At 38.6% G+C, this 16,572-nt stretch overlaps 1 protein-coding gene across 2 annotated transcripts in view; it reads left to right on the forward strand.

Annotated features, from left to right (window-relative positions):
* The first annotated feature begins 2,982 nt into the window (after nucleotides 1-2,982).
* The window catches only part of CALCR (calcitonin receptor), a 153,259-nt gene continuing 139,669 nt past the window's right edge, over nucleotides 2,983-16,572 (forward strand). Inside the window, exons 1-2 of one of the 2 annotated variants that reach the window (XM_055269989.1) lie at nucleotides 2,983-3,015; nucleotides 3,201-3,419. The gene's annotated coding sequence lies outside the window, so the exon portion shown is untranslated. Of the gene's footprint in view, nucleotides 3,016-3,200; nucleotides 3,420-16,572 lie in introns of those variants that run through there. The other variant, XM_055269990.2, reaches the window with a different exon arrangement.

A 16,572-nucleotide genomic window follows, 5' to 3' on the forward strand; every position in this document is an offset into this window, starting at 1 on the left:
AACCAAGTGTCTTAAGATATTTTTGTGATTCACAGAAATACATTTTACTTTGCAATTTCATACACACACACACACACACACACACACACAGAGAGATAGAGAGAGAGAGAGAGAGAGAGAGAAATAAGACAAGTTTCAAGAAACCACTCTTGTGCTTTCAAATGGTGATGAACTCTGATATTTTCTATCCTATTCCACTTCACTTTTTAAATGTTACTTATGCCCACTAACTTGATTTCAAGATCCAGTAATGGGTCTCATAACATTTTCAAAACAATGCCAATTCCCCTTATCAGACCATCCCCATGTTAACATCCACCTTCCAAAAACTTACCACACTGTGTCCATGTAGAAAATACTGTGATAATATTAAGAAATCAGTAGAGTTAAATTTCTGTAAAATCCAAGAGTTTCCAACAGGTACATAACCCCTTTGGCGTTCAATAAATATCTGTTACTGACGAAGTCAATTTAATCTTCTTAGGGGACCAGAGAGCTTCATCCCTGATCTTGCTTCTGTTGTATCACCTTCCCTGAAATATTCTGCCTACAGAGAACTCTCATTGTTTCCCCCAATATTGTATCTAACACAGTTCACACTTTAATCAGTAAGGTTGCTTATGCTTAGACCACAAACAGTTTAAAGTTTTATAATACACCCATGCCATTTTTCTCAATAACTTTTAGACTTTGCTTTGTTTACATTATGTTTAAGGGCTGCATCCCACATATGTTCATTAGATTTATAGAATCAAGCCCATCCTGCTCTCAGAATACTGGTTGTCAGTATCAGGTAGGCTGCCCTAGGATTTAACCTCCAGCAGAAAAATCTCCTTGTACTTGTTCTATCACACAATGCCGAGGGCGGCAACACTTTCTACTCAGCAATCATCTCCCTGAATCATTGTTATTTCAGTGACTTGGGCTACAACCTGAGAAATTCTCAATGTTTAGCCCCAGCAGTTGACCATAGGAGACTCTCAAACAACTTTAATATTTCTCTGCTGTTTGCACCAAAAGAAGGTAATTAATAATCCAAAAGAGAATTCTTAAAGGAGGTCATGGTCAAGTGTTGGCTGGTCAGGAGCAGTTGGAAAGCAGGGAGCTATTGAACCCAAGACAGATTGAACCCAACCCAGCACGGAGTGAAGATTCGTATCTAAATTCTGAATTCGGAAGGGTTTCTTATACAGGCTTTGTTTAAGTTACTGTGTGTGTATTTGTGTGTGTGTGTGTGTGTGTACCTTTCGAGGCTTCCTTATCTCCCAGTTGCCCAGCCTCCTTTCCTAGTCACATTTCTTACTGCTAACAACATCATTCTCACTTATCCTGGGAATGAAGGGACTGTACAATCTTCCTCTGCAGTGAGGCAGTGCCTTAGGGTTTGAATGCACAGTGAGTCACACACAGCCCTCTGGGTCACCAGACTGGAGGTGGCAGGGAAGGGGGGAGTATATAGAGGAGGGAGCCTGGAAAAACAAAATCCCTGGAATGTTGGGTGGAAGAGCTGATCTGATCCTTGAGTCTGTCCTCCACTGGATCTCCTGAAAGCCTCAACTACACAAATTAGGGGTCCCTGTTGTCTCTCTGGGGTGGGGCATGAGGATTCAAAATAAAACAGGAGCATGCAAAATAAAACGGGCATATCTTTTGCCTACAGTCACTGATGTTTCCATGGAAGAGCTCCAAGGATGGTTGGGTGAGGGCTGCAGTTCCATTCAGAGGACACTTGCTTCTCTGTCACCCGGTGTTGTCCCGTGTGCTTATGAGAACCTAAGATCACCAGGGAAAGTGTGCTGTTGCCGTCTGGCTTTCCTCCCCTCCTATTAAATGATTGCTATTATTTATTTTGCCAAGGAGACAGTGTTTAGTAACCTCGACGGTGCACAGCCACCTTGTAATCCCGGGACTCACCGGATGTCGTTTTCTTAGTCCAACATCGCCTAAACAGAGTTAGGGAAAAAGTGTTGGCTCCTGCCTTGCTCCACCCAGTTGTGGGCTAAAAGAGGTTGAGGGTGACTCGTCCTTGGAATCAACTTGCCTGCCTCCCAGGGCGCGCCTGCCAGCCTCCGCTGCGCCCCGCCCGGAATTGGATTGTCCCGGACTCCTGCTGATTTCGAGGGCTTTAGGGGGAAAGAAGAGGAGTCGCAGTGTCGGGCACCAAGTCAGGCACCCCATATCCCCGTCTTCCCTCGCCGTCCTGTTTTCATTCACCCTAAAACACTGTGCCCACCAGCAGTCCCTTACACGGAGGGCACTCTTTCTCCAAATCCAAGTTATGCCCCCAGCCTACAGCCGCCCAACTCCGGACGCTCTCCCAGGGCTTGCCTGACCCCCAAAGTGTCTATTCTCATCTCCTTCCTCTCAGCTCTTTTTTCCTTTTAGCACCCCAGCTCTTAGCCAGCCGCCTTCCCACGCCCTCACCCCACTTTCACTACCTAGCCCACTACCTACCCTCCCTCCACAGGCTCCCTGGTGCTGAAGAAGCCAGGGTCACAACGTCTCTGAGGTAAGGTTCTTGTGGAAACTCACCTCCCTCCGGAATTTGCATCCTCCAGGGAGGGGATAGGGCTCCCAGAAAGCTGTCTCCCAGCCCAGACTGTCGCCCCCCTCTCCCTCCCTACTCAAGGTCTAACTCGGGTCCCTCGCCTGCTTCCTATGTTTACGCGGCGCTTTAGTCTCCCGGACTCGCAGGGTGAGCCCCAGCCCCGACTGGAGCGAGACAGCAGCCGCGAGCTCAGCCCCATTCGCGGGCCGGGGCGACTGGGGCTGGCGCGAGGCGCACGGAGCTCACCAGCTCGCCCCTCCCTCTCCTGGGACAGGAGGGGGCTGACTGGGGCGGCGGGGTCTGGGAAGGGGGGCTGGCTCTCATCAATTCTACAGCCACCTCGTCTGCCGCCTGTCGGGAGGCGGGTGGGGGTGGGGCGGGAGCGCAGGCTAGGATTGAGACTCTTAAGTCAGGAGAAGTTTGCGCACAGCTTCACAGCTGGGCGAGCGCAGGAAGGCGCCGGGAAGGTGAGCCTCCCGGACTCTGGGGGGGTAGAAAGCAAGCCAGGGGAAAGAACAGTTGTCTTTTAGCTGATAATACAACCTAGACTTGGGTCTGAACCACCTAAGACAGATTTAAAGTGTCAGAAAACCAGGAGAGGGGCGGAGAGGGAGGACTGAGACTAACGCAGTTTGCTCTCACATCAAACTAGGAAAGCCAGGCCCCCCAGCCTCTGGGTGGGCTGCGCCGCGCGGCTGGCGGACCTTCCCGGGTTGGAGAGGTGCGCACGTCCGCACCTCACCCTGCGGCTGACGTCTACTGCCCAGGAGATGGGCGCTGAAGCTTGAGCGCCAGAGTCCCTGGAGCCACACCTGCGAACACGCTTTGCTTCTATTGAGCTGTGCCCAGCCGCCCAGTGACAGAATTCCAGGTAAGGAGGGTTTGGAAATGAGCGGGACTTAACGATTTGGGGTGTCCAAGGGATGTTTAACAGTGCAGGTGCTATAGGCACCTGCTTTTTGATTATAGAAATGTGGTTTGATTGTGGTGCCTGTGGTTCTCATGTAGGGTCAGCTAGGTCTTAGATGCTTTACTTTACCCTTGATAAAGAAAAAAGAAAAATAGGTGTCCTGGGAAGAGCCAACAACTTATGGTTTCGTATTGAAGAATCATCTGATTTCTTGTGACTTTTACTATGTTGTTCATATCAATTTTCCCTCAAAAGTTTTATTTTCCAACTTATTGGGTAGGAAAATTACGGGGGTTAAAGTTGTGAATTTTCCCAAAGGGTGTTTATTAACTGACAAACAGATAATATCGGCATCTATAAGATGTGTCATGGTTGTTCTGGATATTGGAAATGAGCACAGTAGTGAATGGAGTTGCTTGTTAAGTCATGTTTTACAGAGAATTGTTTTCCAACAATCATTTATGCATAGCAGCCATTCTTCACACCTATTAGGAAAAATATGTTGTGTGCATAGTTTCCAAAAGAGTACTCTTTTTCATAATGCTCTTCCCAAGCTTGGGTGAAAGACATCAAGAAAAGCTGTAACAAATTAATTCCTTTTCTCAAAACATTCATTTTCCTTGAGGTCCAAGTCAAAAATCAACAATACAATTGAGATTAGTAAACTATCATACAGACTTTATTTAGCAAATCTACCTAAGAAAAGTTTTATATGAAATCTTTAACCTAGTACTATGTGATATATGCAAGAAGAGAACGCAGAGTTTCACTTGCCGATCTTCAGGAGACCCTATTTCCTGGCTGTGGTTAACCGGAATCAAGTTATCTATGTAAGGCTAATTGTTGAAATTATTCGGTGATTGAAAGTGAAATGTTCAAAATAAGTCAAAGTTTTACAATGTAGTTCTTAAAGCTAATCTTTAAATTACAATGTGTCCGAGTTTGACTCTGTCTTAAATGATCATAGAAAGCAAATATTTTATGTATTTGGGCCAGTTGACTTACCATTAAGGACAAAGTAGGAATGCTTTTAGTATTATGGAATTTATAAAGTGTAATTTCTAATAGGATATTGCTAGCCTATGAGTTCAGTAGTAAAATAACTCAGCTTTAAAAAGTTGAGATTGCTGGTTATACAGCAGTATTATGAGAGAAACTAAGATGATTAGATTTGTAAAACCTTTACAGTTTAAGTTGGTATTCTCAGTGGATACTCATTTCTACTCAATATTTTAACATAACTCAAAACATCCATCAGCCAGGATTTGTTCTGGTTCAATGCCTCTAACCTGTTGTTTATTTTATGAACTATAGCCCAAGAATAATATCTGGTCATATTATAAAATGTTCTAAGTTTATTCATTGGCTACATCAACACAATAAGTAAACAAGAAATCTTCATTATAACCAGTTTATAAGAACACATAGATAATCTTGGAGTTGTTTTGTTTCATGATTCTCAAAGTTAAAAAGAAATAGCTGATATAAATACGTCTTCTGTTTCTCATTTTGAAACTGGAGGTAATGATTGATGGTGGATGGAGAGCATTTGCTCTAATCAGTTGAAGAAAGGGAGCTAACTATTAGTTTAGTTGTGCCATGGCAATTCTGTTCTTGATGAACCTCTCAGACTCTGTCAATGTTAACATGAATGAAAATATTATCTACTGTTGGTTTTTATTAGAGTCCTAGTGAAATGGAAATAGGAGACCGGTAATGGTTTCAATGATAATCTAAACCAGTATTCTCAACTCGGGCTGCAAATTAGTGTTAATAGGAGAACTTTCAAAAAATACGGATGCTCAACCTTATCCCAATTCAATCAAATCAGAATATCTGTGGAAAGGGTCTGCAATTTGATGTATTTATTTAGGTGATTGTAATATGCAACCAGGATTGAGAGCCACTGACCAAGAGGGTTTCCACCAGACTTGGTAGAACTCATTGATGTGGGAGGCTTTTGATAAAAATAAATGCTGTTTGTTATATTGCTGGTCAAATAGTTTTTTCTTTAAAAAAAATAAATATATATGTATAAACATACATATATATGTATAACTTGATCTTACAATTAGAAGAAAAATATTTTAATATTTGATATTAGATATTTAGACCATAACAGCTTCTTGGAAAAACATTTTTTATCCAGAAAACAAGCTATTGAGTTTGAAATTGATCTGCCCATCCAGAAAATGCTTTAGTAAATGAACTCTAGCTTTAAGAGATGTTGAAAATAATACTTGATGAAACATACAATTTCATCTCCTTTTGCTTAAGACCTGTATAATGTGTAAGGTACAAATACGTACCCTTTTGAAAGAGGAGAAAGAGGAAAATAGCATCATTCCCCTTGGCACACTAACTACCATATACCCGGTGCCAATGATAATCTAGTACTTTTACAAAAATTATGTTTTAAGCTAAGAGTAGCCTTGTGAGTTACAAGCTATTATTATTATGTATGAGGAAATTGAGGACCCATTAGATTAATGAACTTGCTCAAAGCCACGAACCAAGTAAATTAAAAATATATTTGAACCCAGGTCTTTTTAAGTTCAATGATGGGTTATATTATATATTTATATACATATTTGTATTTTTTTACAACTTAACAGCAGCATTTATTTAGAGATAATATAAGTTAAGAGTACAAATTCTTGCACAGCTCTGCTTGAGTTTGACTTCTGGCTCCATAACTTTCTATCTGTGTGATTTGGACACATAATGTAACCTCTCCGTGCCTTAATTTTCTTTGTAGAATAAGAATTAAATGAGTTAATATTTGTAAAGCATTTGGGTAGGTGTCTGGTACATGGTAACTTCTATGTGTTATATTTTTTAAAATGTCATTCATGCAAAACAATTTTGATTGTTATATGCCAAGCATTGCACTAAGCTTGAAGACACATAGACAAATAAGTCATATCCCTATCCTCAAGGATGTCGTGTCTAGTAGAGAATGACAAGTACATAAGTAATCATCCCAATCAGGTATGGATCTTTTACTTAATTAAAAGCATAATTTCTGTGACAACTATGTGCTTTTCCATGTGAATGTGATCTTCCAGAGCTTCATATAATAAGTGTTATAAAACCAAGTGATAAGACTTTGTGTTTTCATAATGATACTAACTTGTTTTCAATTCTAGTATCAAAACACAGAAAATCATATTAAAATATGTTTCTGGCTTCCCCTATACATTTAGAAAACCAGCAATATAGAGAGGTTTGAGATCTTTAAAATTTTATGTTAAAAGTGAATCATGAAGATAGAACATTGGCAAAGAATCAGTAGAAAAAATGTTATCAGTATCTGTTCCTCAATACTTCTAACAGTAATTTTCTTGAATTGGCTTTTCAAAAACAGTGTTGTCTGATTAGAATGTAGTTTTGTTTTTGTTTTTAAGAAAAAAAAATGTTTCAGGGAAGAAAGAGTGGATCACAGAATACAGAAAAATGTCCCTAATACAAGTTGGCAAGGCAACATATACCTCATTGAAGCTGGCAGCACTTCCTAGCCTATGCCTGCAGCTCTGCACAGCTGCCTGGTACCTCCAGGGTACCAATGGATACCTGAGGTGTAAGATTCTGTCTTTGTTAAAAATTAAAGTCCCTGTTTATTTTTTAAAAATAGCATATAAACTGCATTTCTTTGTACCAGAATAACACAGATAATCTAAACTCAAGGACTTATTTCTCAAAGAAATAAAGTACTTGGTTCAGTGAAATATTTAACTATTCCATTTCACTGAAATTTATGTTTAACTATTTCAGTAAAATTTATGTCTTTCCTCTCTCTTATCAAGTCTGAGACTACTTTCAGTTTTTCCTGTGGATGCTACACTTTTCTTCCTCTAAGTATCACTGCCACACCTCTAGTTTAAGTTTTTATCATTAATAAAACATTTATTCTCCTAATATTCAGTCACATTAAGTTTCTTTGTGCTGAGTTCAGTGTTACAGAACATGGTTAGGCTTGTTTTCTAATCTCTAATTTCTCCCCCTCTGTTCATAATTATTCAGTAGTGGTCCAAGGACTGCAAGACTTAGAACCCCTCTTCAGCCTGGTATTTAAGATGTTTCATGGTATAATCCTAGTTTAGCTTTCCTATCCAAGTCAGGTAGAAAACCTCAACAGCTCCTTAATTTTAGTTCTGACGCTGTAGTTACACCAGAAAAATTGACTCCTGATTTGGAGTCCATTCTTCACTTTCAACCCTGTGCCCTTGCATATCAACCTCAGTCTATATTCTTCTGCCTCAAAATTGAAGTGTGTGTGTGTGTGTGTGTGTGTGTGTGTGTGTTCCTTTACATCAATGGTTCCATTGTAGAGCTGCTTTTCTTTGGTTTTCATGTCTCGCTGCAACCCTAGTCTCACTCCCTGCACTTTGTTTGTCCGGTGGTTCAGAATTCAACATTTCAAATCTTACCTTCGTCCATCCTTAAAATGTATTAATCCTTCTCCCATAACATGTCTAACAAATTTCCATCCTAATAGCTTTGCTCATATTTTAAAACTCAATAAATATGTACTAAGTGCCTATTATGTCCTAGTCAGGGGATACTGTGACAGATCACAGATCCTGGTTTCATGGGGAATGGAAAAGACAGACAAACCAACAAACATTATACAGCCCTGTGGTATGTATTCCAGTAGAGAAATGCCATGACGGTGTCTAGCCGGACAACTAACCTGGGCATCAGGGAAATTTTCTAGGGAGGTTACCCTAAAGGGCATATGAGTCAGCGTTGAAATGACAGAACAGAATGAGATAGATAAAGAGGGGAAGAAATGAAGTGTTACAGGCAGGATACCAGATTGTGGCTTGAAACAACATGGTGACTTGGGGAAACTACAGGTATTTTTGTCGCCCCAGCAGGGTCTAAAGGACACAGATTATACACAAAGAAGCTTGCATGCCTACCATACTAAGGGGTTTGCATTTTATCAGGAAGATAGTGGTGGTCCTTGAAGGAGTTAATATAGGTTACTGAAATAATCAGATTTGCCATTTTGGTAGATCTCTCTGGTGGAAAATAAGAGGCATATTAGATTGAAAAAAGGATGGATACAGATTAACTGGACACCCGCAGCCTTGCTGCAGTGACAGAGGGAAGAATCAATTAGGGCCTCCTTGTTGGAGACAGAAAAGGAAAAAAAAAAAAAAAAGGAAATTATTTTAAAGAGAGATTTTGTAGGATTTGGTGAACAACAGAAGTTAGAGGTGAGATGAAACAGAAAAATTGTATGATGAATTCCATGCCTCTTTCATGGATAGTAAGAGAGATGTGATATCATTCACCAAGTCGGGACAAGGAATATTTTGGAGAGGGAAGATAAATAGTTGAATTTGGAGGAAAAAAATAATGTCTTTGGCTCATCCATGTGATGATGTTAAGTAGAAGTGGATATAGAAATTAGTGCCTCAAGAGAGAATTTGGTACTACAATATAAATTTAAGAGACATAGTGAATCTATTTCAGCTGACAGCATAGGAATAAAGCATATTATCTCTGGAGAAGTAAAAACAGGGAATAAAGAAAGAAAACATAGAGGAAAAAATTAAAGGTAGAAAATTAAAAGAAAAGTAAAACATCTTAGAATCCTGGAAAACACCATTATTTAAAGGCAAATGGAAAACAATCCTGCAAAAAAAAGACAGAGATGAAAGACTACAGGAGAGAGAGAGAGAGAGAGAGAGAGAGAGAGAGAGAGAGAGAATGTAATTTTATAGAAGCCAGGGAGGAGAAAGCGAGCACTCATGCGGGATGTTACCAGTAGATAAAGTGGGATAAGGATTGAGAGCTCGCAACTGGATTTAATTGAGAGCAATTTTAGTCATGAGTTGGGTGTGGGTTGAGAAATAAATGTGAAGTGAGGAAATGGAGACACTGATTGTACACAATAATTTCAATCATTTTGAGAGACGCCTGCCTTACTTTATTTTCCCTTTTTGAAAGGTGCAGTCTCCTAAAGCTTAACTTACATGCTGCTTCCTTCTTTTTAGCCTTTCCTGGACAGCGTTTAATCCCCCCAACAAAGATGTCATATCACATCATGATTGATATCTCTTGTTTTAGAGTTTCCAGAGGTCCCATGCATGTGAGCTGTGTGTGTTTGCGTGTGTATGAATATATAGGTATATATTAAATACCCATGTAGTATGTAAAGTATTTTTCTCTGTTGCCATGCATTCATTGAAATAATTTTCTTAATCTCTTTATTATGATAGTGTATTGGGGAAAAATGAGTTTATAAGCCCCTGCCCTCAATAATAATGATCTGGAAATTATAGGATTTCTGCATATACCAAATATTTCCCAGACTGTTTGTGTACTTAAAAGTTGCACAGAGCAGCCATAAAAAAAGGGACATGTATGAAGCTGGAAACCATCATTCTCAGCAAACTATCACAAGGACAGTGGCATGTTCTCACTCATAGGTGGGAATTGAACAATGAGAACACCTGGACACAGGGCGGGGAACATCACACACTGGGGCCTGTTGGGGGGTGGGGGGCTGAGGGAGGGATAGCATCAGAAGAAATACCTAATGTAAATGACGAGTTGATGGGTGCAGCAAACCATCATGGCACATGTATACCTATATAACAAACTTGCACGTTGTGCACATGTACCCTAGAACTTAAAGTATAATTAAAAAAAAAAAACCTTTTTATAAAAAAAAGTTGCCTAGATAAATTTTTCAGGCCAAATATAGCAATTTTTGAATCACAAATTATACCATTTTATACTTGTTTTCTGGTGGTTTAATCTCCCTTTTGTATTATTTTCTTATTTCTCTACCAGATTACAAAGGACAGAGTTACCATTATTTCTTTGTCCCAGCACATCCAGGAGACCCTCTCTTCTCTTAGAGAAATGAGTTAAAACTTCCCTGAATGTGTCCATAAATGAAGTGTTTTTTTTTTCCTCCTGCACACTGAGGCTTAAAGTTTTCTTGTTTTAAGTTATCAACTAGCTGTTTCCCCAGAGCTTTCAGCTATTCATCTGTAGTACTTCCTCCAAACCAATAATTCATTCATATTCTTAACATTCATTCTTATATTTCGGGTTTGAGTTAGTTTTCTTTAGTGAGCATTTAAAACATAGCACACATATTCAGAACATAGTATTCAGTTTAATCATGCAGAACTGTTTCCCAACAGCCCTCTGCCCTCTTAATCACAAAGTCATACCTCTATTTCTCCTCTGCTTCTTGCACTAGGCTGGAGCTACTTAGGTGGTATTTATACCTCTTATAGGCAAGAAAAACAAAACTAAACTAAATATTTTTCCTTCTCATTTTCCTAATGTGGATCCAAGCCCTGAAAGCAATTAATCCTAAATTGTTTGAATAGCTGATTTTCCGAAAGTTAATATTAATACCTCCTAGATTTCCCAGGTATAACTAAAAATAGACAATAAAAAAAACAGCTACTATTCATTGAGCCCTTACTGTGTGCAGGATACAATGATACTCAGTGACTTCTTAAGACAATCATATGGTATATTATCAAGCCCATTCCATAGGTGAGGAAACAGGGCAGAACACTTACAAGGACCCAGCAAGGTTCATACATCTCTGAGTGGCAGAGCTGGAACTCAAACCTAAGTTCGCCTAAAACCAAAAGACTATGGTCTCTCTGCTACTGTACTCAAATGGAATTTTGAGGGCGACTTAGACATCTCTTTATTTTAATATAATTGGAATATTAATTGTCTTAGATGATCAGAGCCTGTAAGTAACAGAATTAGGAGCCTCTCTCAATGGATATTTCAGCCAGTCTCTATAGGCTTTAAACTCAGCTCTCCAACTCAGTCAGGCCACCGGAACTGTGACTATACCTATAACCAAATTCCAGCCTTTTGGTGTAACCTGGAATAGTTCAGGATCACACTTCATATTAAGTTTACATTCCAGATAGCTAAGTATACAAACATAATATTACTGCACAGAAAAAAAAAAGTGAAATGTGATATAGTTCTTCTAGGATTTCATAGGTTTTTATTGTCTGTCCCAAATCTGTCTATTAAGTAGGCAGACATCAAGTAAATTTAATTGCAAATGGATTTTAGTTTGGTGTCAGCTCTTAATAAATATGAAAATTATATTTATTGTATTATAGGAAAAAAATCTCTTTAATAATAATAATTTTTAAAGAAAAGCTTTGCTTTTTGAGATTTCCTCTCTAGTGAGGTGTTCATAAAGTCAACGCAGGCAACAAGGGAAAAAGAAAGGAAAATTGCACTGCTGCCAAATTTAAATTTTAGATTGACTTGACTCATCCATTAATTAACCCAACTTCCAGCATAATTATTTGTTTCTAACCTTAAGTCTGACAGATAGAATTCTTTCAAGTATGAGGATGTATCATAGAAAACATTGGTGTTTATGGACATTGGAATGGAATCTCTTTAGCCAAAGATTCACAGAAGTTCATGGCACAGGGTATATAATAATGCAAATTGCTTTAGCACCTTCTTCACTGGGCCTACTACAAGACTGAAAGGTCAGGATATTAGACCACTTTTTCATTACTAACATCACGTAGACTGCAAAGGTGGCACTAAGGCAAAATCCCAGCAAAGTGGTGAATGATCCTTGCTCGAGGGCCAATTTAGAAAAAAATAAGAATTTACTGGGTGGCTTCTTTTCCCATTCAAAATGAAAACAATTGTATTGCATCCCATGAGGAAAGTATATATTCTTCAAATTAGATGTGTTATTTTAGTGACTACAAGGTCAATGAGAAACTTAGCATTTCTTCTCAGCTACTAAAATATTAATATCTGGGCATATTTGAAGAGTAGCAATGTGGAGTCCACAAATATCAAAACTGGAAGTTATGGTCTGCATTTTAATTTGTTAAGGAGGCATTTCTAGCATTTGAAGTAATGCTGTGTATCTTCTTGATAACTAATATTTTACCCTTATTATTATTCAGGAGCCCAATACATTCATTAAAGAGGAGACCATAGCAGAGATGACATATTTTCCAACCAGGAGGTAATAGTTCTGCCATGAAAACTCCAGCCTTCTGACTCCACATCTAGTGCTCTCCCTAAAGGAACTGTAAATTTGCAGGGAGCCGTAAGGAAATGCAGAAAAATATATGCATTAATGTACTTATAGATGACCTCAAAGACAGTTAAACACATGAATAAGAGTGGCTCTGCATTACATTGTATAAGAGGCAGAACTTGTCTCTCATGTCCCCTCCCCTTCTCCTAGTTTGTCCTGCACCTACCATTCATATAGTATTTTCATTTATTCTAGAAGCCGGCTTTCCTAAGGAAAAGCCTCATTGTTTGAGTCTTTCCACAATATCTCTCTAAACCCCCTTTGCCCCTACTTCAAAATTAATTACTTTTATTTTGCCCTATTCCTACAACGCCTGCTTTCTGCAAAGTATGACATAGTGAAGTAAACATGGACTACCTTCAGGAAAAGAAAAAAAAATTGGCTGGGTGCGGTGTCCCACTCCTGTAATCCCAGTATTTTGGGAGGCAGGTGGATCGCCTGAGGTCAGGAATTCGAGACCAGCCTGGCCAACATAGCAAAACCCCATCTCTACTAAAAATACAAAAAATTAGCTGGGGGTAGTTGTGTGCACCTGTAATCCCAGCTACTTGGGAGGCTGAGGCAGGAGAATGGCTTGAACCCAGGAGGCGGAGGTTGCAATGAGCTGAGATAATGCCATTGCACTCCAGCCTGGGCAACAAAAGCAAATCTCCATCTCAAAAAAAAAAAAAAAAAAAAAAGTGTATTGTCAATGTTAATGATGTGTTCTTTGATCAAATGTGTTTGAGTCTTTATTCCCAAACTTGAAGAAGCTTTATACTAAACTTAAGCATGTTAAAAGCTTAATATCCACTGCCTCTAAGGTAGCCAGACCACTGTCATCTATCACTTGGACCATTCCAACAACCTTCCATCTGACCTGCTCACCAGCACTCTGTCTCTCCCTGCACATTCACCACTTAGTTCCCAAAGTACTCTCTTTCTGGTAGATTCTCGGAAATTAAATGATAGTGTTGGCACTGATTGGAATATAATCTAAACAGAGACGAGTGTGAAACTTTGATCAACCCCTGATTCCCATAAATGTGTAATTTCTACTTTCTAAAAAAAAAAGTAAGTTGTGAAAACTTTCAAGAAAACTCGGATATAAAATAGACATTGAAATATTTCAATAATAACAATAATGGTAATAATAGCTAACACATAGTACTTACTATGAGCCAGTAATTTTCTATGCCTTTTGTCGATTTTAATGTATTTAAATTTCACAGCCACCCTCTAAGGTAGGTACTATTGCATGCTTTTACTCACAAGGAAACTGAAGAACAGAGAGGTAAGTATCCTACTGAAGAACACACAGCTAATATGATGGATTCGGAAATGAACCAAGGAGGTCTAGCTCCAGTATGTAAGTAAATCAGAAAAGGGAAGTGTGCTCGTTATAAATATATGACAGCCAAAGCTCTGTCATTATGATATAAAATGTCTTTCAGTTTTGCATTTTGTGTGCCTTTGAGCAGCAGATCCATGGATAGAAAGTCAAGAGAATTACATACTGATTTTTCTTATTTATTCTAAATATTAACCTCTACAGCTGTCATGGGATGTACTCAGGCTTATAGTATTCCACTCTGCATTGTGGTTTACACAAAAGGGAAATTGTGCTTTGCCAGGTTGACATCTCATTCATAAAAATTAGAATCAAATGCAAAAACCTAATCTGCTTTACTATTTTAAAGGTGCAATTTCTACTAACAAAACGCAGAATACAACTCTTAGCAAAACATGGCTTTAAATAGAATTTCAAAACTATACATTGATTACTTACATGAAAATTAGTCAGAAACCCATGGTATGTGTGGTTTTAATGATGTGGAGAGAAAAAGAGTGGTCTAAAAATGGCAAGTAAAAAATACATTGAATTTTAATTAGGCTAAAAATAGTCAAGTTTCCTATTCACTCACTTGGAAGTGATAAACTTTCCAAGATCTATTTTGGAGCATGGCGACTCTTTTCCATGTGTTCTAAATGGTCTCATTTCCCTATATGATGACTACCTTGGCACTCTGTGTACTTGTGCAATGGGAGGGATTTGTTCTAATACTCAAAGGAAACTTTGTGTGTACTTCCATGTTCAGGCTACACAGCCTTTTGCAAGTGACTTTTATTTAGCACTTCTGATATTTTTAAATTTCTTTACCATATTTGAGGTTATTTTCTTTTCTAATATAATTTTAGCTCTTTTATTTACTGTTTTTAAATTTTTCATACGTTCTATATTTGAACATGCTTTAGTCCAAAGCTTTTTCCCTTTCATTGCTCCAGCTCATTTTAAAAATAATAAAAGAAAGAATATTGATCTCAAACCTTAACTGCTTACATTAGATTATCCAATTTCCCCATGAATTAGAAAATTGTTAGGATATTCTTTATTGAAGAGCCAAGATTATAGTAATACAGGCTGATTTTATCTGTTTGTTTTACTCCATCACTGTCCAGAATCTTCCAGCTGGCCAGATTTTGCCCCACATTAAATAAAAGAAAGGGTTGGGTTCCAGATATAATCACAATGATGACTAGTGGGCAATAGGTGTGGGAGATAAATGCACCGTGGGTGACTCCTTGAATTGTCCAGGACACCTGAAAATATAAGCCTATGCAGGAAAGAAAGCAAGTATGTCTGGTCTTACCATCACTCATATCCAAGCTGGAGGTGTTTTTTTAATTATGTCTTCATTGTTTTTTTTTGTTGTTGTTGTTGTTCCTTTTTATAATACTTGTTAAGTAGAGATCCTGAATAGATATTGCTCAGTCTTTTTTTCTTTTTTTTTTTTTGAGACGGAGTCTCGCTCTGTCGCCCAGGCTGGAGTGCAGTGGCGCAATCTCGGCTCACTGCAAGCTCCGCCTCCTGGGTTCACGCCATTCTCCTGCCTCAGCCTCTCCAAGTAGCTGGGACTACAGGCGCCCGCCACCACGCCTGGCTAATTTTTTGTATTTTTAGTAGAGACGGGGTTTCACCGTGGTCTCGATCTCCTGACCTCGTGATCCGCCCGCCTCAGCCTCCCAAAGTGCTGGGATTACAAGCGTGAGCCACCGCGCCCGGCCTATTGCTCAGTCTTTAAGTGAAAATCGTGCATATGTTTTGCTTTTAACACTATTATCAGGCTTGTTGATACATGCCAAGCTATATACAAACATGCATTACCTCATTTAGGCTCCACAGCAACGCTGAAAACTAGGTACTTTATCTCCAATTTACAGATATGAAGACTGAAAATCAAAGAAGCTAAATAAATTAATAATCATAAGAAATAAGAATAAAAATAATACTGTTATTACTAATAATAGTATTAATAAGTTAAATTTAAAACTAACATTTATTGAGGGCTTAATGTAAAGATTCTTGGATGAATCATTCCATTTAATTCTCATAATAATATTATTATGAGACTTACATGATTTATTGTTATACCCATTTTAACTCCAGGAAATGATGAGACTTAGAGACATAGAGATCATATAACCAGAAGCAGAGGCAGGATTGAAACCTAAAATACCTAACTACAGAGCTCACGGTCTGAATCGCCTTCCTGTACTCCTACTAAAGGCAGAGCACACGTTCTTACCCAGGGCCTGTTTGCTGAACAGCCTGTGATTTTTCAGGGTCTCACACAGCTTTTAATCTAAAACAGTGGTTCTCAAATGTGGTCTAATGATCCATGCTGATCCATGACAGGGTTTCAGGGTTTCACTGTCTGGCAGCAAAATAAAAAGATAGAAGATAATTTTAAGAGTTTTTCTTACCATTAAGTATGTTCAATTTAAAGAATCACACTTTGTTCTGGGATTATATCCTTTCTCTTCTGGATCAAAAATATCCCTTCTTTTTATCTAATGATGGTGATAGTTGATGATAGTATTTTTTTAAACCTTTTTAATTAAAAATTATAAATTTCTTAACCCTATGTCCCCTGCCTCACACTGGAGAAGGAATTGTATTTATTTATTTGGAAAATTTTAAAATCTGGGCTCTTTTGAAAAAGCAAAAATGCTATTAGGGAATAAAGGGTGGTGCCCAAAGCAACTTCT

The sequence above is a fragment of the Symphalangus syndactylus genome, chromosome 3 (genome assembly GCF_028878055.3).
Source record: "Symphalangus syndactylus isolate Jambi chromosome 3, NHGRI_mSymSyn1-v2.1_pri, whole genome shotgun sequence".
Lineage (NCBI taxonomy): Eukaryota > Metazoa > Chordata > Mammalia > Primates > Hylobatidae > Symphalangus > Symphalangus syndactylus.